Source organism: Mastomys coucha, unplaced genomic scaffold (assembly GCF_008632895.1).
Source record: "Mastomys coucha isolate ucsf_1 unplaced genomic scaffold, UCSF_Mcou_1 pScaffold1, whole genome shotgun sequence".
Taxonomy (NCBI): domain Eukaryota; kingdom Metazoa; phylum Chordata; class Mammalia; order Rodentia; family Muridae; genus Mastomys; species Mastomys coucha.
This window is the reverse complement of record NW_022196891.1, coordinates 70010991-70017616: the sequence shown is the minus strand read 5'-3', so window position 1 is coordinate 70017616 and position 6626 is coordinate 70010991. Positions and strand designations below refer to the sequence as shown.

General features: G+C 45.4%; 1 long non-coding RNA gene and 1 pseudogene across 1 annotated transcript; one reads left to right on the top strand and one right to left on the bottom strand.

Annotated features, from left to right (window-relative positions):
* The first annotated feature begins 1751 nt into the window (after nt 1-1751).
* LOC116071104 lies at nt 1752-2287 on the top strand. The gene is made up of 2 exons (XR_004110710.1): nt 1752-1786; nt 1997-2287. It is a non-coding gene; the product is annotated as an uncharacterized LOC116071104 (long non-coding RNA).
* Nucleotides 2288-5831: 3544 nt separating this feature from the next.
* Nucleotides 5832-6626, bottom strand: part of LOC116096884 — a 4678-nt pseudogene continuing 3883 nt past the window's right edge.

Sequence of the window (6626 nt, the reverse complement as noted above, 5' to 3'; positions counted from 1 at the left end):
GGCCAGCCTGGTCTACAGAGTGAGTTCCAGGACAGCCAGGGCTACACAGAGAAACCCTGTCTCGAAGCCCCCCCCCAAAAAAAAAGCAGTCTGAGAAGGCATGGGGAGCAAGCTAGTAAGCAACACTTCTCCATGGCCTCTGCTTCAGTTCCTGCCTCCAGACTCCTGCCCTGTTTGAGTTCCAGCCTTGACCGATCCCTCGGTGATGACTTGGTGTGGCAGAATAAGCTAAATAAAACGTTCCTTCCCCGAGTTGCTTTTGTTTAAAGTGTTTTATCACAGCAACAGAAACCCTAGCCAGGCAGTGGTGGCGCACACCTTTAGTCCCAGCACTTGGGAGGCAGAGGCAGGCAGATCTCTGAGTTCGAGGCCAGCCTGGTCTACAGAGTGAGTTGCAGGACAGCCAAGGCTATACAGAGAAACCCTGTCTCGAAAAGCCAACCAACAAAACAAAACAAAACAGCAACAGAAACCCTATGTATTGCCACCAAAACATTCTAAAGCTTTTTTTGACAGAACAGAGCGTGTATAGAATTTTTCTTGTCATTTCCTAAACACGGTATAACAACTATATCCACAGTATTGAGTAATATAAATAATCTAGAGACTACTTAAAGTGTATAGGGGGATGGTCATGTGTATAGATTATATGCAAATACTGGTATGTGAGGAACTTGAGCCTCTGGGATATAAACGTACAGTTCCTCTTTGCAGCAAGTCCTTCTTGAAGAAGGGTTTCCCCCAGTCCCCAGCATCTTCCCCCCAGAGCTGACCTCAGAAGTATTAATCTGACTGTGTGCAAACACAGGCTTTGTTTTCAGTGTTGGGAGCGTTAGGGAAACCTACGCTTATTTTTCATGAGGCAGGACGTCAGTCTTGAGCGCACAAACCCATCGAGCCTCAGTCTGCCGTCAGTCTGGTTGCGTTTTATGTCTATTTTGCCATGTTCATTCTTTCAACCTTGTGATTCATTCACTTGGCAAACGTGGCATGAGCAGAAGGAAGTTATAACCCTGGCTACAAACCAGGAGGCACAGGGCAGCTGGGTTCAAGTGCAAGGCTCTAACCCTGGGAGAGAAAAAAATAACCAAGCCCCTCCCAATTACACTCTTCCAAGAGCCGCCCTTCCTCAGTACTAAGTTCCTCTGATTTTTCTTGGTTGTTAGCTCCCCCCCCACACCCCCACCACCCCACGCCCCAGTCCTTTTAATATGCAAATGTTGTTAGGAAGATAAGAAGAAGCCACTCCATATCTCTGTTTAGAAACTGTTCTAGATGTTTATAAATGTTCAGGAAAAAAAAAAGATGTAAATCTCCTCGTATAAGCAGGCTTAGATGAAACTATGAGCTCATTTTTGTAAAAATGCAAGCATAAGCATTGGGAGCAAAGTACTTTAAATCCATCCGGGCTTCAAAAGGCAGAAGTTAAGGCTTAGTCAAGGCCTAGGAAGGGGCTTTTGCTGTTGCTGCTGCTGTTGTTGTTGTTGTTGTTGTCGTTGTCGTATTGATTTCTGAAAGAAATCTTATGGAACTCTTTACTATAATTGACCTGGAAAAAAATAGCACAAAGCAATTTCTTTTTTACTTTACTCAACGATGTTTCTTTCTTTTTCTTTTTTTTTGTAATGCTGCATACACAAGGTTGTATGAAATCCTTGCGAGCCATGAAAGAATAAGCAGATATAAAGGCCCGGAGCAAAGTGTCCTCATCAAAGGCACGGGTCCCCACCTAACTGGAAGTTTCTAGAATGGCTCAAAGAAGGATTAGAAAGCTGCTGGACCGGACGTAAGTTATACTTGAAGGAACTGGCGAGGTCAAGGCGCGGGGCTGGGGGTCACGTGGTATTTCAGAAAAACGTGATTATGTCTAGGTGGATCACAAAATAAAAGTAGGGGGCGACGGAAAATGAGAGTGGGCGATGATTGTCCCCAGGACGGAGGTGAAGCAGAGGAAGTTTAGGGGCAGTCGGTAACTTGTGGCTTCCACTCTTTTCAGCTTCCTCACCACCTGAGAGATCCTGTGGGCCACACAAGCTTCTCCACTATGAACAGAATCCACAGTTCTACTCAGTTCTACTCAGTTGTACTCGGATCTGTTCTCACCACATCCGGATCCGCCTTCCTTGTCTTACCGCTCGTCCCAGGCTGTTTCCCTTGTCCACATATCCCTGGCTCCCTCCGCCAGTTAGGCACATCTTAACCCCTTGTCTCCTCACCTTACAACTACCTTGGATGTCTCTCAGAGGTGTCAGTGGTAGATGCCCAGCATTATTACCCAAGCCCCTCCCTATGACCCGTGACAGAAGCGGGAAATACAAAGGCTACCACATCCACCACGAGTCCAGCACTATTCCCCGTGTGAATACCTCCTTTCATGGGTTCCAGAAATACACACTGTTGAAGTTCTGGCCTCTGGTCTTTCATAATGTAAATATATTGGAGTCTTGAAAGAGGTAACAATTAGCCACTTTTTTGTTTTGTTTTGTTTTTTTGGTTTTTTGGTTGTTTTTTTTTTTCCTTTGGTTTTTCGAGACAGGGTTTCTCGGTATATCCCTGGCTGTCCTGGAACTCACTCTGTAGACCAGGCTGGCCTTGAACTCAGAAATCCACCTGCCTCTGTCTCCCAAGTGCTGGGATTAAAGGCTTGTACCACCACTGCCCAGCCTGGGGGAGTGGGGAGGGAACAGAGGATTGGTTTATTTTTTATTTTTATTTTATTTTATTTTATTTTTCTTTTTTCTTTTGGAGGGGAACCTGGGAAAGGAGATATTGTAAATAAAGAAAACATCTAATAAAAAATTTTTTGAATAGGTCAGAAAAAAAAAGAGGTAACAATTATAATGAAATTAGAATGAACTCTGGGCTGGCTAGTTTTATGTCAACTTGACACAAGCTAGAGTCATCAGAGAGGAGGGGCCTCAATTATAGAAATACCTCCATAATATGGGGCTATAAGCAAACCTCTAGGCCATTTTTAAAATTGATGATGGACTGGGAAGGTTCAAGCTGATTCTGGTGATCCTGGGTTCTATAAAAAAAGCCCGGCTGAGAAATCCATAGGAGCGAGCCAGTGATTAGCATTCCCCCATGGCCTCTGCATCAACTCCTGTCTCCAGGTTCCTGCCATGTTTGACTTTCTGCCCTGACTTTCTTCAGCGATGGAACGTGATGTGTGGAAGTGTAAGGCAAATAAACTGTTTCTTCCCCAACTTGCTTTTGGTCCTGGTGTTTCATCACAATTACGATAACCCTAACTATGACAGGCCCTAATCCAATCTGGGACTCATATTCTCATGAGGAGAAAGCTTGGATATGGACACAGGAAGAGCAGGTGGATTCTGGGGAGAAGATGGTACTTCAGCTGCAGCTGGCCTCAGAAGAAAGACACTTGCTAACATCTTGATTTCAGACTTCTAAGACCTACCCAGAACGATATGAAAATAAAATCCCAGATCTTTTCTTCTTCCTCTTCTTCCTCCTTCTCCTTCTCCCCTCCCCCTCCTCTTCTTCCTCTTCCTTCCCTTCCATAGAGCCCTGGCTAGCCTCAAACTTCCTACATAGCCAGAGATGACCTTTAACCTCTTGATCTTCCTGCCTCCATCTCCCATCTGCTGGGATTATAGGCATAAACCATTCTTGGTTTATACAGTGCCGAGACTCTAACTCAGGCTTTCATATGAGATAGCAAACACTCCGTCAGTCGTGCTACATCCTCAGCCTTCCAACGTGTGCTTCTTAAGCCCCTATGTCTATGATATACCTTTACAGCTGTCCCAGCAAACTCTTAAAACCATGCTGAATTATGGATGGACCAAAGAGACATTCATAATATCCTCAGAGCCTGCCAAATCCACGCGCCTCTTCTCAAGAAGCCTGTTCTGTGTTGATATTTGCAAAATTGGCCAGATCCTGAGTTTTATGGTCCAGCTGCCCTAGGTATCACTGAATGGACCAGGGGGGTCCCAGGCCTGACTAGCACAGTGGTTTCAGAGGAGAGCTCTGTTTTGTACAGAACCAAGTTCTCTCACAGAGAACTTTGAACACCAGCTAGGAATCCAGAAAGCAATGAAAGCAGATAACAAAGATGAGGACAGAGACCAAACTACAACCAAAGCCCCTTCTGTGGGGACAGCAGGTTCTAGGTACAGCCAGAGTGGCTGCTATTTCCCAGAGGTCATGGAGTGGTCCCCACTCTTCCACGAGGCCAGACTAGGAGACTGTTCTGTAGAAGAACCCTTACTTCTTAGAGCTTGGTTGAGCTCTCCTAAGCCTGAGCCTGGATCGTTTTTTTAGTAACCTGAGGCTGCCCATCTGTGCTTCTACCTTGCCACAGCAACCATGCTGTCCTTCAGGCCTAGTGCATAAACATCTTCTGGAGAATGATTCTGATGTCGACACCTATCTGCAACCCCGTCATCAGGCACTACTCCACATAGCAGGTCTGTGTACATCAATACGGGAAGAACTTGTCTCAAAGGAAACAAGTTATAAACAAAATAGGGTGAATTGTACTGTCCCCGCTGAGCTCAACGGGATTCCTCAATTGGACTCCTGAGGCAGCAGGCCGGCTCGGCCCACCAGGTGTTTAGGACCGGAGACAGCTCTAAGGAACAAAGACAGAACTGGTAGCCCAGAATTCATAAGGAACCGAACCTTTAATCCGCTTTCCTGCCTGGAGCCCTCGCTGCAGGGGCTTGTTTACAGACTGAGATGTTTTTTCCCTGTTCTCACTTCTATGCTAAAAGACATAAGATTGTTTTGCCTTAGGTATAAATATCCCGATTCACTAAGTAAAGATCACACCTTGATAAGCATCTACTTGGTGTCTTCCTTGTCTCCTAACCCGCTTATCTTCACAGAAACTTGACTTCCCCAGTTCGTGAATCACCCACGGTATGAAGTGAAACTGCGGGCCGGTTTCCTTCAGAAAACATTTGTGCTTAAGAACAAATCTACGGGCTGGCGAGATGGCTCAGCAGGTAAGAGCACTGACTGCTCTTCTGAAGGTCCTGAGTTCAAATCCCAGCAACCACATGGTGGCTCACAACCACCCGCAATGAGGTCTGATGCCCTCTTCTGGTGCGTCTGAAGACAGCTACAGTGAATACAGCAAGTGGGGCCAGAGCGAGCAAGGCTGGAAGAGGTCCTGAGTTCAGTTCCCAGTAGCCACACATATGATGGCTCACGGCCATCTGTACAGCTACAGTGTACTCATACACATAAAATAAATAAAAATAGGGGCTGGTGAGCTAGCTCAGCAGGTAAGAGCACTGACTGATCTTCCAAAAGTCATGAGTTCAAATCCCAGCAACCACATGGTGGCTCACAATCACCCATAATGAAATCTGATACCCTCTTCTGTGTACTCATTTATAGTAATAAATAAATCTTTAAAAAATAAAAAAAATAAAATAAATAAATAAAAATAAATCTTAAAAAAAAGAACAAATCTACATCCTTTGAATAAACATATAAAATAAGGAACAGACACGGATGATAGGAGAACAGAGGAAAGGGTTGGGGTATAGCCCAGAGTAACTCAGAGTACTTGTCTAATATGTATGAAGCCCTGACTTTGACCCCAAGCAGTGGGTAAGCTGAGTGTTGTGGTACAAACCCGTAACATCAGCCTTTGGGAGGCAGAGGCAGAAGGATCACAAGACTGTCCTGAAACACATAGTGACAACCTGTCTTTAAAAAAACAAAAACAAAAACAAAAACCATCAGCATTCCACAGAGTGTAATGAAGGAAAAAGTTAAAAGTAGCAAGTTTGTCTTTTTTTTTTTTTTTTTTTGTAATGTCCTCATTTAATTAACCTCCGTTGTGGCTTTTAAGCCACCAGAACACAGGCACCTCCAACACCCTTAATCTTCTCTTCAGCTCTCCTGCTGAAGAATTTGGCCCTCACAATGACAGGTTGCTTAGGGAGCCTTCCCTTGCCCAGAACTTTGTAGTAGCCCTATCGAACAACATCCATGATGGGAGCAGCTCCAGTCTTGGTTTTTGCTGCATTGACTGGTGTCTGCTCACTGACCAACGTCCACAGTTTATCCACGTTGACAGTTGGGTTCCTCTTCAAGTGGTAATGCCTCATACCAACTTTCCCAAAGTAACCTGGGCGATATTTGGCAACGTTGATCCTGTGGTGATGCATGCCTCCAGCACTCCCACAGCCTCCTGGGTGCTTGTGGCCCTTAGCAATGTGGCCGTGGCCGTGGCTCACGTGGCCCCAGAGTTTCTGGGTCTTCCTCACTCAGTCTGGATGGCATGGTAGTAGCATAAAGGAAAAAGCGAAAGTAGTAAGTTTGAAAGAAAGTTTCTTAAAAATTAGTCCCGGAACTGGTAAGCAGGGAATGAAAGATGATAGATAACTGACCCTCAGGAAGGAGAAGGGAGTAAATATGATCACTGTAACCTGTGTAAAGGTAAAAGAGAGAACTGACTCCATACACAGAGTTCTCTTCTGACTTTCACAGGCATGCTATGGTGTACACACACCATCACCACCACCACCATCACCACCACTATCACCACCACCACCACCACCACTACCACCACCATCACCATCACTATCATCATCACCACCACCACAGCCACCACCACCTCCACCATCACCACCACCACC